Source organism: Rattus norvegicus, chromosome 12 (assembly GCF_036323735.1).
Source record: "Rattus norvegicus strain BN/NHsdMcwi chromosome 12, GRCr8, whole genome shotgun sequence".
NCBI lineage: Eukaryota > Metazoa > Chordata > Mammalia > Rodentia > Muridae > Rattus > Rattus norvegicus.
In genome coordinates, this window is record NC_086030.1 from 42,212,638 (window position 1) to 42,231,980 (window position 19,343).

Here is a 19,343-nt window from a genome sequence, read left to right on the forward strand (position 1 = left end):
GAGACTCTGTCACCATGCCACTCATGTCACTCACAGTTTTCTTCCATGAGTAGGCTAGGTGTTCAAGAACAGGTAAATAAGTTATGACAAAGCAGGTGGGAATGCTGAGGCAGGTTTCTACCTATAACTCCATGCTGAGCTGAGCACAGAATGGCATTTCTTCTCAATAGAGCTTCAAGCCGGAGCCACTTCACCCTACAGCATGAACCATCTTGTCCTTGATTTTAGAACTGAACAATGCTAACTGCCTACTAGGATTTGCTGAGCCCATAATCTTCTCCAAGGAGGATTAATGCCCCCCCAAATTCCCATCAGCTAGGTAGGGGTGTGCCCTACACCCTGAAAATGAACAGGTCTCTACAAAGGAGCCCTGAGAGACTTGAGTCAGGATGACTGGGTAGAGAAGACTCTTCAGGGTAGGGACATTTGAAAACAGGTGGGTCTCGGTGCAAGGGGATGAAGAAGGGGGATTGGAGGAGATGATGGACTTTAAAGGAGAGACTCCCCTTGTTAGTTGAAAAGCAGCATATTCCTGGACAGATTACGCCAAGCCAGCACAGTTCTCACTTTGGGAGGTCTTTATTGAAAGAGGGGAAGAAGCAAGGGAGAGAGAAGGTGGTTATGGCTCGGGGTCCATGTGTTTTATCAGGGCTGTGATGTAGATAACACAGGTGGGCAGGTGGTTACACATGCAGGTGATGCAGGTAGCACAACCTGCACAGGGGTGTGTGCCACGGCCGCCATGGCAACAGACCCGGGAGGATCCTTGTCGCCTATGGATGATGTCATCGCTGGATTCAGAGGCTGGCAGTAAACAGCTTCTGATGCTAACACACCTCAGTTGGGCTGCTCTCTGGGTCTTGGCTTTAGCATCTTATTTCCATAGCCTACAGATATCCCTTCTCTTGCTGCCCATTGAGAAAATGTTCTCCCTGGGTTGAGGGCAGTTGTCTACCCCACACAGGCCCCAATGACAAACCCAGTTCATATTCCAAAGCCCCCAAGTCCCCACTGGGGAGTAAATGAGACTATTGGAATTACTGACAGATCCTGGGTAAGGGAGTTTGATGCAGAAGCATGAGTGACTGGAGAGCAGATACACTGGAAGATTCATATGGAGAGTATGGATAGAGTCCCTAGTCACATCATCAATACCCCAGCCCCCTCCCCAAGACCCTGAGGCCACATGTAGTCAAAGTAGAGTTGCTTACAACTGACTGGGAGGCGGGACCAGATACTCAGGTGAGGGACCGTCTCCTGTCCCTTTTCTGAGAGAATATCAAATCCAGCTGGGATAAACCTTTTGCAGGTTGGCACAGCTGGCCTGGAGATGGCCTATGTTCTGCTCTGAACACAGCCACACAACTCTGCCATAGTGGGAATGTTCCCTATACTTTTGAGGAGAGCCCTATACGTTCCAGCCCTGGCCCTCATCTTGTTCTTAGATCACAGATGCCTCATGGTCAAGCCCCAATCTGGCTTCCTTGTCCTTAACCACTGAACTTGCTTTGCAAGAACTGGCAACAGCCTTTTTTCTCTGTCCCTGATTTAGAAATGTCACAGTGTCAGAGGCCTTAGAGGAAGGCATTTGGCCGGTTGGATGCTGGCCTAAGTTAATACACCCACCTGACTGTTGAATGGAGCTAGGATTATGGGCACACTGCCACACCCAGTTTTTTGTAGTTTCCAAGTGAACTCAGGTTCCTCATGCATGCTGCACTCTCAGGAGATTTCTGCACAGAGCCATTGACCCAGCCCCAGTCACATTTGAGACTGTAGCTGCCTTGCACCTACTTTTCAAGTCTTGCTTGCAGGAAAGGCATTTGAATTTCCAGATAATATAAAAGCTTCCTATGTTAATGTCACAAACAAGAGATAGCAACAGGAAAGGACACAGACTGACTCTTCCTAGAGTCACTCGCCTGTAATGTTAGAGACTGGTTATTCCAGGACATCTGGCCAGACCTTGCTTCCTTACATTTGCTCTACACCCATAATTCTCAGCCAAAGGCCTAGGCTCTGGAAAAACTGCTTTTCTTGATGGCCCTCCTGTTGGTGCCCAAGTTGGTGATGGTTGATAATTCTTCAATCCTATCAACTTCGGGTAGGAAAAAGATTCCAGAAAAGTGCATGACCAGAGATAATGGTTCCCTTGAAGTCCTTTTACAGAGGCTTCCCCATAAGGTATCTACTTACAGATAGCACCCATCTGTAGTCAGGGCTGGTGATGAGATGGCCTGTTACATTGACCTTTATGTTATTCCTGTATGTCCATTAAGGCCTGCCTGATAGCGAGACTGGTCATGGAGATCCTTCCCTTGTGAGTATTGTCTGCATTCTGCTGCAGAGGATAGTCACAAGGACACTACCTGAAGGGTTCTGCCTCATGGAACAGAGGCAAGGCTTTGTCAGGTGGAGACAGACTGAATCTCAGAGTCCTTAGCACACCCTTTCTTAAGAATAAACACTTTCCTCAGTTGCTCCTAAGAGGCAGAAGGGAAGTCCCCATAGCTGAAGATACCATGCACTTCTGACACAGGGCCCAGAGGCTGCTAAGCAGAAACTGATCTCAGTGTCTCTTCAACTCTAACATAAGCATGTATGACCAACTGATGATAAAAGGCCATGAGTTACAAAGAGCCGGGAGGAGAATATTGAAGGGAGTGGAAGGGTAAAATGGTGTGATTATAATCTCAAAAGTAAACGTAGATACAACTACAGTTCTTAACATTCTCTCCATTGAGCTTCTCCCTTCATACTTAGTGTCCCAGGTTCCCAATTCAGGTATTAACATTGTAACTGTGTTGACTATAACTTGCAACTTCTTACTACTGATGCTCATTTTGCTTCTAGAACCCAATCTAGCATATGTTGTCACTAAGCCATCGTCTCTAGGCTTTCTTTTTTTTTTTTAAGATTTATTTATTTTATTTATATATTAGCACACTGTAGTTCTTTTCAGACATTTCAGAAGAGAGCATCCCATTACAGATGGTTGTGAGCCACCATGTGGTTGCTGGGAATTGAACTCAGGATCTCTGGAAGAACAGTCAGTGCTCTTAACCTCTGAGCCATCTCTCCAGCCCCTAGGCTTTCTTTTTGTGACCTTGACCTAGACCTTGACTAGAACCATTGCTATGGTTCTAGTCACTTATTCTGCAACACATCTCAGTCTAGGGTGGTCAGATGGTTTCAGGCATGAGGTTGGGCAACAGTAAGATCCCAGAAGCTGCACACTGAGATGGCCATGGCACATCAGGAGGATGTTATTGGTGGATATTTCCGGTTAAAGTGGCTTCCGGTTCAGTTCTCTGCTGAAGCTGCCTTTTGGAAGTAGTCTTCAGTGGGAGAGGCTTCAAGACTGGATGCCCCATTTCTTCACAGCATTCTGCTTAGTCTTTGGCTCTGTTATTGAAGAGCCAAGAGCTACTGAATGAACCAAGTCAATTGTATCAAGGATAGATGCTACAAGGTGTACCTTTGTGGTTTAAGCTTCCAGGTAGTTAACTACCAACATAACGCTGGAAGGTATCCCTGCATCGGGGTTCTTTCTCTAGAGAACAGAACCAGCAGTGTGAATCTATTTGAAGTTATTACGTTGGCTTGCAGCTGTCTCGCACTTGAGAGGCTGGGAACCCAGTAGTTGCTAGGTATCTTAGAATTTCTAATCTGATGCCAAAGATCCAGAGGATGCGTGGAGAGCCACTGGGCCCTGCAGCAACTTAGATGGAAGCCTGGGGATGCTGGTTCTGCTATCAGCACAAAGTCAGCAGTAGTCACAGGACAACTCAACTTAGCAGCAAGGGAGAAGGCCAAGTGGGTAAGAGGCAGGTTTCTGTCACACTCTTTAATCTGGGTTGCCACTAGGTTCCTCCCACACTCCAGATGGGTCTTCCCCTATCACTTCAGTCAAGACAACCCCTCAGCTGAGGCTCTCCACTAGGGAAATTCTAAGTTGTGGCAAGTGGACTTTAGAAACCAATCATCCTAGTGCACCTCAGAGAACCCTTCTTATAGGGCACCCTTCCTACAAAGCTAGACTTGAACCTCAGAAAATCCCTGCTATAGCACCCCCCCACAACTCCCCAACACCCCAGAAAAGGTAGACATGGTGAGCCTTAGAAGGTAATTAACAAGCTTCAGAACACTGGGCTAAGTTTCTAGAAATGCCAATACCCACAAAGGCAATCGTGTTCAGACATCCAGAAACACAAGAGCCTGAGGCCTCTTTGAGTATGGAAATGAAGTAGACATGGCTGACATGGCCACCAGAGCGTAGGTTAATGGAGCCACTTTCACAGTAAGGTTTGTACTTGGACCTACCCAAATGGACTCTCTCTATCCAAGTCACTGATCAAATATTGAACCCAGACACAGGTCTGATCAATACTGACCGAGCCACCAAGGCTCAGGTCATTTGCATCGACAGTTGTTTTTGTTCTGGTCTGTTGATCTTCAGGTGTCACCAAGATTGATTCAGGGATCGATCCAAGCTCACGCCTGCTAGATAAGTCACGCTAGAAAAGATCTGTATTAAGTCGAGTTCAACAAGTCAATAACGATTTTGCCAGGGACGGTTGAAACTTAAACCAAGGTTAAAGAAACTTAAGGTTTCTTCCTGGTGCCAATAGTCCCCACCAACTTAGCCTCAAACCCCACACCTCCAGATATGAGCTTTCTTAACACGATTGTGATCTGGAAGGCATCGATTTGGTCTGATGCTGTAAAAGTGTGACTGTCTGAACTTGGGTTTTCCTTGATCCATGAAATGACTGTCTCCTTACCCTCCTTTGATTGCATGAAGTATAGAGGCACAGTGAAGGAAGGCAGACAGCCTTAATCCTGCTCAGAACCTCCTCCTCTAACCTAATTCACAGGGTGACCTTGGAGTTTTCATTTGTAAGGCTTTGACATGGAGACAGCCTGGTACACAGTTATGTGTCCTCTATCACAGTAAGTGATAAATGGGCCCATGGAGCCTACTTCTTGCCTCCAGAATTTCAGGCAAATGGCCTTTGTGTCAGTACCTAGAGGATCTCACTGCCTACTTTAGCACCATCTGCCCCTCAACTTGAACAGCATTGCTAAGTGTACTACTATTCCAGGTGTGTGCCAGGTGTCTCCCAGCAGGACTAGTGAGTTTGAACAGAAGTTCAACCGGAGACCAGGAGACGCAAGGGGGTCCTTCCTCTCTGTCTTGGCCCTTTATACTCTTCCTAAACCCATTAATGGTCAGATTAGATGATGCGCTGGGTGTAGGTATAAATTAGCCATGGCAGTGGGCCCAAAACTGTTATTCAAGGGACGCCCCCCGCCCCTATCCCTTATTTACAGAGAGTGTAAAAAACGCCATTCAAGGTCCCAAGGTAGAGGTCGCATTAGTATCCAGGCTTGATTCTTACACAGTTGTAAATAAACAAGATGGCATCCCATCACTATGGAAACCATAGCCCTGCTACACAGCGGGTGCCTGAGTGACGGGAGCCATAGTGCCAGGTATTGTGTACTGGAGACATCCCTGTTCAGGAAGCAATTCTCAGGCCGAGCTGCTATCCCAACAGCAAGGGCGCGCCTTTCTGATTAGATTGGCATCTTGTTTTCTGGTCCTCTTCAGCTTCTCAGGCTTCCCAGCCCCGGCGCGCTCCCCTCCCCCTATCCCCGTTATCAGTCCTGGGCGGCGAGGCTGATATTAAGAGCTCTGATAAAGCTCACTAAGTGGTAGCAAGCTGTAAACATTCTCACTGATGCCACTCGATTAGCTGGCTGGGAAAACGCCTGAAAGGATGGATGCCCTGGCTTGTCAGAGATACAGCCAGCAGTGCCACGTGGAGTTGTTGAAAAGCGAGCCGGTGGGGGCCACCACCAAAGTTCTAGCTGAGTATCAACCGGGCGGCATGGTCTGCCAGGGCGGCTGTGGGCTCATGTTCTGATAGATGTACCCACCAGGGACGCTTCAGGGCCGATAAGTTAATGACCTGTTAGTGGGAGCTTAGCTAAGAAGATAAGGCTGCCCACATTCCAGAGCCTCCACTGGGTTTATTGCTCTGGTTTGGTTCTGTCCCTGGGTAGGTAAGCAGTTAGTGGCTGCAATCTGCTATTTAACTGGATGGGCTGGGGAGAGAACAGGGTTAACTGTTGGCTGGACAGGGCCTGTGAGTGAGTGAGTGAGTGAGTGAGTGAGCACATGCCTTAAACTTTAGAGCCAAAAAGATCCAAATAAGAGTTTACCTGAAGATGTAGGCTTCTGCAAGGAGCGACATGTGGCATCCAAATCCTGGTTTCTTTGCCTTACATATGCAGGCAGACATTTCCCTGCTAAGACCATGGATGGGGAAGCTGGCTTGGCAGATTGAGGAAGCACTTTGGCTTTCAGGAAGCACCAGGAGTCTCCCCCCATCTCCCCCCCCCCCCCCCCCCGCATCAGGACAGCGCAGGGAGACTCAAAGTACCTGCCTCTCAGACTGTGTGCTTTTCCCAAAGGAATCAGCTCCCGTTGTGCAGTTAGGCCCCCCACCTTCAACACCATGCCCTTCTCATTAGTACCCCAGTGTGTGTCCCTTTTGTACACTCTGTAACCCAGAAGTTGTCAGAGTATGGTTTCCCATGAGACAAAAATCAGCAGTTCAGACCACACATAGGGTTCTGACCCTACCCCATCATGGGCAAAGTCTCCCTTAGTTTGGAGACCGGCAATGAGTGGTTACAGTACCTTTTAAAAAGATACTTACTGAATAAGGAAACCATCCAGGTATGTTAAAAGGTAAAATGTATCATATTCACGCCATATTAACTCTTTATAAAGGTAAAATGTATCATAGTCATGCCATAATAACTCTTTAAAAAGGTAAAATGTATCACATTCGTGCCAGTGAGAAAGATGAGGTAGATTTATATTGGATAAATCTGTAGAGGAAAAGGTTCAGGTATGGAAGAAGGGATGGCCCTCGAGCTCATCACTCGTCACGTACCTAACAAGGGCAGCAGCATAGATGTCACCGGAGATTGAGCAGACCCAACAGGCACATGCCAGAGGACAGAGCTGAATGAAGAGCAACCAGTTCCAATTGTTCATTCCAGAGAGTTCTCCAAGCTTACCTTGGACCTCAAAGGTGACTGCTTAGCCATAGAAGGTACCCGACGTGTCAATGATTGACCTGTTCACTAATGTATCAGCTTGTTCATATAGCAAACAAGGGAATTGACCTGTTTTCTGACAGTCTACTTTTAGAGGTAGCTGACCCCATACCATGTCCATAGCATCTGCCAAGTGTTCCATAGTACGGGGTTCGTTTCTCCTGTAAGCCTAAGTCAGTTCTTAAGAGTGTTGTTACTTTATCAACTTAACACAGCCCTAGACATTGTGACGAGGGAATTTCAGTTGAATTACCTCCACCTGATTTGTCTGTGGCTACAGCTGTAGGGGCGTTTTTTGTTAATTGATGTAGATGGGGGCGCCCAGCCCACTGTGGGCAGTACCATCCCCTAGGCAGGTGGCCCTGGGCTGTATAAGGAAGGAAAGTGAGCAAGCCAGAAGTACAAGCCAGAAAACCAAGCCAGGAATCAGTGTTCCTTCATAGTTTCTGCTCCCTTGGATGACGGACTATAACCTGTAAGATGCTATCAACCCTTTCTTCCCCTGCAAGTTGGTTTTGAACAATGCCTTATTTCAACAGAAAGCCAGCTAGGGCTTCAGGTAAAAGGACTTATGCCCAGCCAAGACTTTAGGAGAGGGCAGACATTGCCATTTACAACTGGAGTTTGTCTCTACTTTAGACACTAGAGAGACAAAGTAGTCTTAAGTAGCTTTTCCCAGACCACACACAGTTCCCTTCGGCAACAGGCAGACTCCTCCACCCACCCACTGCCCCTGGGAACTGAAAACGCCTAGACTCCAGCAGCAGCAAATACAGCCACGTTTCCATGCCATGTGACCTTATTATGCAGAGGCCATCTGACTGCATGGGGGTGGCCCACCTGACCTTAAGGCAGCTGATTGCCTGTTGACCCAAGAGCCTGCTTAGCAGAAAACTCAGCCACGTCGGAGTGGGTTGGAATTGAGACATGCTCTGTCCATCGAGGGAAGATATTGCTGGCTCAGGGAACAGAGTATGGAAGGCTCCTGAGAAGCCAGGGCTTTAAAAAAATCTTGAATATTGGTTTATATTTTTTTGGAATATAGTTTTCATACAATATATTCTGATTAAAGTGTCCTCCCTCTTCCCCCTCATCTCCCAGGTCCTCTCTACCCATCCATCTCCATGCCCTCTTTCCATCTCTCAGCAGGAAAACAAAGAAAGCAGGCATGCACACACACACACACACACACACACACACACACACACACACACCCCACCACCACCACCACCACAGAAAATAAAAAATAAATACAAGCAAAAAGACCAGTTTAAAAAATAAAAAAAGACCCAAACCTTTTTTAGGGATGGGGGCTTATGTCGACTTTCCCTCTCAGTGCTGGGACTCCCCTATCTGGTTTGAACCTGTGTAGAGGCAGGTCCTGTATATGCAGCCATGGTCTGAGTTCACATGTGTCTCAGTCCTGATGTGTCTGGAGGATGATCTCTTGGGTGTCACACATCACCTCTGGCTCTGACAATCTCTCTACCCTCCCTTCCACATGGTTCCCTGAGCCCTGAGGAATTTGAGGAAGAAGTCCCATTAGGGACTGAGCGTTCCAAGGCCTCGCTCAACGCATCACTCAGTCTGTGGGTCTGCGCCAAGCCTTTTAGTTCAGAACCTGTCATTCCCTCAGTTCCCGCCCTCCCATTCCTACAGGAGCCTTGCTCTAAATAGCAATGGTCACCACCTAGCAGCCACTTCCTTCACGGCTGCAAAGCTTGAGTGGGGGAGAGCATGAGGAAACTCTTCGCCCTCCACCATGTTGGTGGGAACGCATCGAACACATCATACCACCATTGTTCCCTCACTCACAGTCGAGACGAGCTGACATTAAGCCTGTTGTAAGAGCAGCATGTGCTGCAAAAGCAGCTCGAGTAGAATGGGTGGGTGAGCAAACTGGACCGTCTGTGATGTAAAGTCCATGGTGGTTGGAAGGGGAGCAGCAACACAAAGCCAAGAGTGCCCTCTGACTGGCATTACCATTGGGCAACTTTAAGTGGCATATGGCTCTGTTCCGAATGCCTATTTCTAGCCGCATTAATGTTTGAGCGGTACAAGACGTTGGGTCTCATTAACGGGTGTGACTTTTATTGGCAAGTTTCTATACAAAGTTTACAAACATTAAGATCTAGACTTTGAGAGACAATGACTCACTGGTTATTGCCTGGCCTCCCTCAGCAGCCTGCTTGTAAAGGCCAGATAGGTGCACACGCTGCATTTAAAAACGTGTTTTCCTTTCTGCAAGAGAGTCAGAACTATGTAAAACCAAGGTGACTCCAGAGCTGGACCCCATACGGCTGGGCACCCTCTTGGAAGAGTTCCCGAAGAACAATTACCTCCAGCTTCAGTCTTTCTGTATCGTTCCAATTTTAGTATATGTGCTGCCGAAGGGAGCACAGCTTCAGTCTTTCTGAAACGGAACTCCAGCATCTCTTTCTGACAAAGGGCCAGTGCCTGTGACATCACTTCTCATCACACCTGAGAAGAGTCTACCCTGGAGAGCAGTGACAGAGTGGCTGTCTATCCATTCCTTCTGGTGTCTGAAGCTGAAAAACATGTCTGCTGATGGCAGAAGCCAGTGAGTCCTTATGGTGGTTTGAACAGATTTGTCCCCCGTAGACTCACTATTAGAAGGTGTGTCCTTGTTGAAGTGGGGGATGTCCTTGTTGGAGGGAGTAGGCCTTGTTGGAGGGGGTATTCTCTTGTTGGATGGGGTATGCTCTTGTTGGAGGGGGTATGTCACTATAGGCATGGGCTCTGAGTTCTCATGTATATGCTCAAATCTGGCTAGAGTGAGCCTTCAGTCCTGATTGCCTTTGGAAAAAGATGTAGAACTCTCAGCTCATGAAGGATGAGCCTTCCTGGAAGCTATCAGGCTTCCTACCCTGATGATAATGGACTGAACCTCAGAAACTATAAGCCAACCCCAATTAAATGCTGTCCTTTATAAGACTTGCCTTGGTCATGGTGTCTGCTAACTCAGACAACCCTCGGTGAAGCTGATCTGTCGAGGAACTTTTAGATTGATGCCATTGGGTCTAGTTCCAGTGAATCACGGCTCCACCCATAGCCTGACTTGGTCATTAAGGTGTTGTAGGAGTTAGATGTCTTTGCCTCCTACTGAAGGGAGGCTTGTAGGAAGACTCAGGTGTAAAATATAGAAAGCGATGGGATATATTGGGGATCCAAGTCTCTGGTACAGCCATTACTTGTTCTTTCCTGGCGAGAAAATGCGGCAAGACGGTAGGATCACCAACTGTGCTGGAAGCCATGTTTAAAATGAATGTCACTATGGGCCTGGGATGTGACCCAGTGTCTGGAAAGTCCTTGATGGAAAGGTCTGACAACTGGTTCTGACCCCTGGAACTCATGTCAAAAAGCCAGGCATGGTTGCATGTATCGAATGTCACTAGACCTCCAGAGATGGGAAGTGGAGACCGGAGACTCCCAGAAGCTCACGGGCCAGCTAGTCTGGTGTGTACAACTCTGTATAGAATGGGCAACTTTCAAGGAATAGAAGGAAAGGGACTGACATTTGAGGAGTCCTCTGATCTCCAACTCATGCACCCTCACATGCACATGTGTGCATGTGTAAATAAAATTTTAAAAACCTTAAATAAAGACTATGACAACTCATTGCACATTAGCTCAGTGTCCTGACTCATTTACCCAGTGAGATGTCCACGCACACTGACATGAAATCTAAGAATGTTAAGACACGATACCATTGAGACTCTTTATGTGGAAGCGTTTAACCTTGACTATCTCAAGGTTTGAGGTACATCTGAGAAGGAGTCTCTGCAATGGTCCTTGGAGGATACCTCGGAAGTTTCAGTGGCTAGAGTATAAATGAAGTAGAAATAACAGAATTGTGTTTCTCAAATGATTCCTTTCGGGCTCACAGTAATCCTCCTGCCTCAGCCCCCCCCCTTCCACAATACTGATATTACAAGGCATGAACCACCATATAGATGCCCAGCTGATAAGACATTCCTTTTCTATAAGAGTCAAAGTTATTTTCTGATATTCTTTTTTTTTAAGATTTATTCATTTATTATATATAAGTACACTGTAGCTGCCTTAAGATACACCAGAAGAGGGCATCGGATCTCTTTACAGATGGTTGTGAGCCACCATGTGGTTGCTCGGAATTGAACTCAGGACCTCTGGAAAAGCAGTCAGTGCTCTTAACCGCTGAGCCACATCTGAACGAGGATGTAGAACGTGCTCGTTCCTGCTCACAAGGTCTATCTCAGCAACCTCTGCCAGCCATGAGACTTGACACCGTGGCACCTTTGAAGGTACTTGGAAACTCTTAGAACGAACTCTCCGAGGAGCTTAAATTTGGGGACCCGGGATCTTAGTAACCAGAGCTATACTGAATAAGTCTCAGTCTCAGGCAGACACGGTCCATCTCACGAAACCAACTGTACCAAGTTCACTCACATGCGACAGGGTCCTGGCAGGGTGCACATAGGATCCTTCAGCCTAGCATCGTGGTTTTAGGTTTTCATAAAGTCATGGGCTGCCATGATTTGTAGACATGCCCTCTGCCCTTTTGCCTGCCACCACCTGCATCCCTCTGTCCCCAAGTAGTTCTTTCACGTCTTTAGAAGAAATCTAGGTCGTGCTGATAAAATGTAGCATTGCATTTGGATAATCTTTTGATATTCTCCTCGGCCTATCTTGGGAGGAAGCTATACACACAGATCCAGGTTTCACCGTGTATGGTGGGGAGGGATCTAAGAATCTCTGGCCAATGCTTGCAGCCAAAGCTGAGCCTAGGTTTTACTCTCTGTGTCTCACATGCAGCCTTAAGCATCTGTCTAAAAATATCAGTTGTGCTTAAGCCAAAGCTCAAAGCCAAGACCACATATCACTAGACTGGAAGTCAACCTCGTTCTAGTTTAAGACTCCCAAAGCCCTGCATTGGACAACACACACATACTCCACCCATCTCCAGATCAGAATTCCCCTGACTCACACTCAAAAGGCCAGAGACTTAGGAGCCAACCCAGAGAGGCTCTGGCATTGTTTGTTGACCTGTGTTCAAGGAAGGTGAAGTTATGAGCCATGTCAGAAAACCCTGCTGAGAGGAAAGTATCCTTGCTTTCCCAGGGATAGCAGTGAGGACTTTGAGAATGATAAGGTGGTTTGAATATGCTTGACCCATGGGAAGTGGCACTATTAGGAGGTGTGGGCTTGTTGGAGTAGGTGTGGCCTTGTTGAAGGAAGTGCATCACTATGGGGGTGGGCTTTGAAGCTCTGCCCAGTACGGAAGAGACCCTCCTCCTGGAGGCCCGCAGAAGAGCCAGTCTTTCCTGGTTGCCTTCAGAGATGCAGAACTCTCAGCTCCTTCTCTGGCACCATGTCTGCCTGGACGATGCCCTGCTTCCTGCCATGATGATAATGGACTGGACCCTGGACCTCTGAAATTATAAACCAGCCCCAATTAAATGTTTTCCTTTATGAGAGTTGCTTTGGTCATGGTGTCTCTTCACAGCAATAAAACCCTAAGACAAACGGCTACTCTTTGCATTGGACAATGGGGCAGAAGGGTTCAAGAGTAAGGTTGCAGGCACATGTGGAGTGGTTCATTGTCCTTATTCCTATGGAGAACCTGGACGACAAGCTGCAGGACAGTTGAGTCGACTTGAAACAAGCTAGAGTCAGAGGAGGGAGCCTCAGTTGAGTCTTCAGGAGAAATCTGAAATGAGACCCCAAAATGACACAGTCTAGGGGTCTTGATAGGAACAATTCTATGTCAGTTAAAGAGTTAGGAGCCAGGAAAGTCCTAGTGTAACCTGTGGCAGTATAGAAATATCAGGTAGAAGCGTCAATTTAAAAATGTGTTTATTGGGAGAGGGAAACCTACACAGACACAAAATGACCAAGCTGAAAAAATGCAGTCTCTTCTCCAGGAGAATGGGGTTCTTTAAGTCTCTGGGTCTAAGTCTCTAAAAAGTCTTAAGCCAGTCCATCAGCAGGGAGTCTCTGCTGCTTGGAAGTCAAAAGCCACTAAGGCCTTTGTTTTAAGCTACCAGACTTTTGTCTCAAGTCAAGAGGGTGAGGAAGGGCTGGGTATCTTGGGAGTTCACTCCTAGCCTCTCACCATCCTAATACCAGGCTGTAGGCAAGCCAGTAGGGCATGTTTGTAATTCATGATTGATGAAGGACCCAGCCCATTGTGGGTAATACCTCCTTTGGTCTGGTCCAGGTCCTGGGGTGTTGGGAATCTATAAGAAAGCAGGCTAAGCAAACCATGAGGAGCAAGCCAGTAAGCAGCACTCCTTCATGGCTTCTGCATCAGCTCCCACTTCCAGGTTCCCTTGCTCAGTTTGAGTTCCTGACCTTGGTTTCCCTCAATGAACTGTGACTTGGGACCTGTAAGCCAAGTAAACCCTTTGCCTGTCAAGTTGCTTTTGGTCATGTGTTTTGTTACAGCAATGTAAGCCATAAGACATTAGTGTTTTCTTAGCTGGTGTGATTGCAAGAAGCTAGACACATATTTCCTATTGTGATGACTAAAGAAACTCCATTTTATGTTAGGCATCCATCTTGGTACCCCAACTCGTGAGTGCCCTCTTCGCCGCCGACCCAAAACATGTACAGCTGTGACCAATTACTTGCTAGGATATGTCTGCTTTTGGGCTCCTCTAACCTGCTTATACGGACATTTGAGAACTACTTTTGAGGTCTCCTTCTCTGCCTACCTATTCTTGACAGAACAAAAACAGCTCAAGGTCCTGTGAGTTTTACCTTGTAACAATCCTTCCCTCTCACCCACCTTTCTCAAGTTTGGCTCAGAGATCATCCTAAAAGTGATCAATAAATCCTCCGTGATAGAATTGAGTCTGGTCTCTATCCCAGGGTCTCAAGTTCTACAGCCCTGTAACCCTTCTAGTCTCCAAAAACAGTTGATCATTTATTTCCGAGTCTCCGATGTCCCCAGCCATGGAACGCCAATGGAGGAATAGATCCAAGAGCATTAGTGACAACCAGGATTAAAAAGGGTCCCTATTTGGATCTTCACATAAAAGTCAAGGTGCTCAGCTGAGTGGGCCAGAACCACCAAATCGTTGGACAGCCCCAATGGAGAATACAGGTCAGGCCAAGAAGGCAAGCTTTAAGGTCTTTTTAGACCTACTGATCAGGACGTATAGTAGCAGGACTTTGTACGTTTGCTAAGCCCCTCTGTGGCCTTGGTGGTGCACAGGCTTCCTTTATTTCCTCCCCAGCTGCTCTCAACTGGAGGAGGAAATTAAGAGGGGGTGGGATGTGCTGCATAAGGGTTGGGGTTAGCCTGGAGTCCATGATGGGCTGACAGGTCAGGGAAAGCCCTGATTTATCGTCCCATCCACGGCGCGGACCATCTGTCCTCATTAGTTCACAGGGGTTTATGGTTTTTTAATCTTTTCCACATACGCACACGGTAAGTGAGTGCTCCACGCAGCCTTTCTGGCCATGCACTTTCATGTCTTGGCTGTTGGCCTCTGAGTTACGACCCAGGACACATTCTAAATGCGCTTCATCCCATTTCCGCTAATGAGCAGACATGAGCAGCTCCTCACAATGGAGGCACCCGGAGGTGCAATCAAACCACGTTTGCCAAGCTAGATGAGGGCTTTGCTCTGGGGTCTGTGGACCGGTGTCTAGAAAGTTCTCATGTGTGTTTCAACCAATTAGAGCCCAGCAGAAGAGACCTTGAACTCACAGCTAAAGCTGAGAAGTTCCCTCTGTACCAACAGGGCACCACATTCTTCTTCTCTCTCCAGCCAGGACTAGCAGGGTAAGGACAGTTGTCTTAGGTGCCTCATGGGGATGGTTTGAATATGCTTGGCCCACAGAAGTAGCAGTATCAGGAGGTGTGGCCTTGTTGGAGGAAGTGCGTCACTGTGGGCGGGGCGGGCTTTGATACGCTAGGCTCATGCTCCTGCCAGTGTGGAAGAGAGCCTCCTCCTAACTGCCTGCGGAAGACAGTTTCTTGCTGCTGCCTGTGGATCAAGAAGACATAGAACTCTGGGCTCCTCCAGCATCATGTCTGCCTGCCCGCCGTCACGCTTCCCGCCGTGATGATATTGGACTGAACCTCTGAAATTGTAAGCTAGCCCCAGTTAAATGTTTTTCTTTCTAAGAATTGCCTTGGTCATGGTGTCTCTTCACAGCAATAAAACCCTAACTAAGACACCGTCCAAGTTCAGGTCTTTTCGCTACCTGAATTTTTGTTGTTTTGTTGTTTTCTTTTTCCCAGACAGGGTTTTTCTGTATAATAACCTGGCTGTCCTGGAATCACTTTGTAGGACAGGCTGGCCTCAAACTCGTAGAGATTCTCCTCTCTCTGCCTCCCAAGTGCTGGGATTAAAGGCATGGGCCACCATGCTCAGCTAGCTGAACTTTTTTACAACAAGCATTGTTAACCAAACTCTCCCCCACCTTATTCAGAGAAGCTCACATCCCAATGGCAGAATAGTTTTCTGGATTTGAGAGTGAATTGCTTTGGAAGCTGAGGGCATGTGAGTTACAGTTGCAGGTAGCACCCACGTCAGATCCAGGTCAGTCACCAATTTCTAGACTTTTCCCCCTGTATTCTTTATGCCTGATGTCTTTCCTCAAAAGCTCTGTCACCCCCCATTGATGTCTCATTTGTACCCATCTGGAACATTCTAGGAAGATAAGTAACATGGGTCCTCCCACCTCAGAGACTCAAATCATCAGGGCTGGTTCTGAGGTTTCAATTGCTGTTACCATGGGAACAACAGTGGAATGATTGCATCGTCAAAGGGCTGGCACACAAACAAGCAAGCATTACAAGGTAGCGATCTCCAGAATGAACTTTGGCACACTTAACCTTAGACGATTAGGTCACAAATTCCTCTCAACTCTTCATCCAGCCTACTGGCCATTGGCATATCCCACACATAACACTAAAGTCAGTGACAGGCTGTTCCTGTCCTTAGGAGTTTGTAGCATGAGGTCCCAAACAAAAATAGCCCTGACAAATGCAACTTATGCCTAATCCAAGGTGCCTGGCTTGTAAGGACACCATCAGAACCAGGCCCGTGGACTGTTGACATTCATTCATTCATAGACAGGGGTGGACAAGGCCAGGGGCACCTCACCTAAAGTTCTAGATGCCCTGGCCAGTCATTTATATGCAATTCTGCACCAACTGCATAAGGTTGTCTTCGGAGATACAAGGGACGGACTCCGGGAAAGGGCAATTGAAAGGAACTCTCATCTGTATGGCTTTGAGGAAGTCATCATCCATGTTGGGTTAAGACATTGTAGTATGCCCTGTAGTGAGCATTTTGATTTCTTTAAAAACCCAGTTATGTTATGTGAATGTGTTTTTGTTTTATCCCCAGGTGTGGGATATGGGGCTGCTTCAGATTTGTCTTGTGCTCTAGAGGGGTGTGAGTTTTGCCAGCTGAAGATGGTTTGCCTTTGGAATTCTGGGAACTCTTGAGAGGGTATAAATAAATTAGCAAGCCCTGAGAGGGCGTGGGGAGGCTGCTGTTCCTCCCTCCCCCAGCTGCTGGTGGCTCCTGTTGCTGTGGTTTGTCAAGTAGTCATGAGCAAAGAGCAAAGAAGTTGGAGATGACGCTGATGACGAAGATTGGACTTGGCCCAAGGAACTCCATGTTCCTAACCATCAGGAAGGAGTCTAAAGAGACCTACACTCTTTCCCCTCTAACCTTCTTCCTCACTTGCCTAGTTTTGGGGAGGTTGGGTTGGAAGGGAGTAGGGTGGAAAGGAAGTAGAGATATAAGAACCCAATAAAGCAGTCCAAAAAGTATGGCTACAGTGGCTGCTTTGGGGCCACCCCTCCCCTATATGTTACCCACACGTTTACCCTCAGCCCCATTAATCTCATTGTTTCTCCAGGGTGAGCATTAGTGGAATCATATTTCACATTTGTCATTGGGCCAGTGTGGGAGGTGCGCAGGCATTCCCAGGGAGGACTTCTCAAAGAGCCCCAGGAGGTTAAGTGATTTGAATTAAATACATTGGCAGAACCTGTCCCTGATCACCTGCCTTCCTGGAAGGTCAAGGTCAGATGCTCTCAAAGCTTAACTGCGCTGAGACACTGGATTCTATGCCAGTTGTATAGCCTAGAACCTCTCCCCCAAACTTGGATCCAGGAACTCCAGGCAACGTTACTCTTGTTTTGAGTCCCTTCAGCCTCATCCACATTGAACTTAGCTAAAGACCAATGCTGACACAGACCTCCATCCCTACCACAGAGCACTTTCCAGGCAGAGAGACTGACCATCAAAGCCACTTATGTGACCCAAGCAGAGCCATTGCCCCAGCAAGGATCAGAAGGAGAGATCAACAAATACTAAATTCCTTGCACTCTTGGGAGCTGCCAAGAGAACTATCATATCCAGGCAAAGGCTTTCTATCAGCTACGTGCAGTGATGGATTAGTAATGTCTGCCACTGGTACAGGGAAGCACAGTGGCAGGTCTGCCATGAGCTGTCAGTTTTTCACTTTACAAACAGGGAAAACAGGGCTCACATGAAAGTCAGGGTTGTTTTCCCTGCGTTTGATCTTGCTTTCTAATTCTTAAGCAAATCAGGGTGCTGAAAAACTGGCAGAGCCCGAGCACAAGACAGTAACAAACAAGAGTGAGTTTCTTGAAGCGAAAACTTCTGGTTTCTTTGGACACTCAGTTGTGTCAGTGTAATATTTTTCTGCAAACCACCTTAGGAGAGGATGTTTTACTAAGAACAGACACATGGTCTGTTTCTGGAGGCAGCCCGGAAAGGGGGCGTGTGATGTTTTGCTAGAACAGATGCTTGAGAGAACATGTGATGTTTGGAAAGGGTAGAAATATAGCCCAACGGACATTGGATGATGCCCGATGATATTGGTATGCCTTGCCAGTCTTTATTGGTCATTGTTTGTTATGTCTTCCTAGAGAGAAACACACCAAAAACCTTCTGGTGCTCTTCCAGTGATGTCTTGCCACTTCTTTAGCAGATTGGCAGAGCCTTGTGGTTACTTCTGGATCCACCTGCCCCTGCTGATTCCCGAATGGTGTTGGCGAGTGGATCAAGCTGCCAGTGCCTACTCGTGCGACTTGAACTGCTGATATCCTGACTGTGCAGACTGGATTCACCTCAAAGAACAATTTCTAAACATATTCACAGTCTCCTTAGCTCTATGAACTTTTCCTTTCTGCTACCTCTCATGGGTGGTGGGATAGAAGGGGCGTTGAAGCACTTAAGGACCCTTATGAAAAGTAGGTTCTGAAAAAAACCTAAGCCTACAGTTTCTCTGGAGGATCTTTGAGAACTTCAGTTTCTAGAGCATTAAAGTGGTTCTGGATTACCACTGCGGAATGGTGAAGCCCACCTTTCAACATGTTGATTCAAATGTTTCACGTTTTGTCCTGCTGTTTAGAGACTTTATCACACTGGAGACTTTTCTGGTGATGGACAGAGGCTAGCACAAGTACCCCTCCACTCTTACCCAATGGGGGCAGTACTCACCCAGTATAGGAGACTCCCTCCCAGTAGGCAATACAAATGGCAAAGCTGGGTGCTTCTCTCAGCCACTTTGTACAGGTGGTTGATCAAAGTTGGACCATTGTCACAGGAGTGGGAGATAGCTTGAAGTATGGATTTTCACCTGCAGTTGGGCCTTAACAGAGAGGGGAGCAGGCTTACAAGGTAGTTGCCCCTGAGGCAGGATATGTCCATCATACCACCATTGTGTTCAAGGTCTCATTACAGAACATGCTTGACTAGTCTATTTGTGCATCCTCAGTTCTCAGAAAGCTCAGATTCCAGCTCTGACAGCCCCTGACCCTGTAAAGACTAGACTTTCCTCCTCGGTTCTAAGGTAGATAAGCCAAGAACTTGTGAGAAAGACAGCATAGCCTCCCCTACACCCCAAGGCTTCCAACCCAGTGTGCATACCCCGAGCCACCCAAGAACACAGCCAGAGAGAACCCACGCATAACTCTAGGACTGTTGTTACAAAGCAGAAGGAAGGTGGCCCAGAGAAAGACCTGCCTAGCCACAAGAGCTCTGTTAGTTGTCTGACTTCTAGACCCATAAAGTCAGGTTCAAAGCCAAGAGGGTTCAATGCATCACTGTTGGCTGGAAGATGGGGCCAGCTCTGTGGGGCAGGAGGCTTGGGGAGCTGAGGCAATGACCATACTGACAAGCCATCAAAGGGGAGACATCTGTCCTTCA

The 19,343-nt window shown here is 47.4% G+C and overlaps 1 long non-coding RNA gene across 2 annotated transcripts; it reads left to right on the forward strand.

Moving 5' to 3' along the window:
- Positions 1-14,444: 14,444 nt before the first annotated feature.
- LOC134481192 (uncharacterized) lies at positions 14,445-18,480 on the forward strand. Of its 2 annotated transcripts, none has more exons than XR_010056532.1 (2): positions 14,445-15,236; positions 18,062-18,480. It is a non-coding gene; the product is annotated as an uncharacterized LOC134481192 (long non-coding RNA). The 2 variants fall into 2 exon arrangements; XR_010056531.1 differs by having other exon boundaries at positions 18,121-18,480.
- Positions 18,481-19,343: the final 863 nt, after the last annotated feature.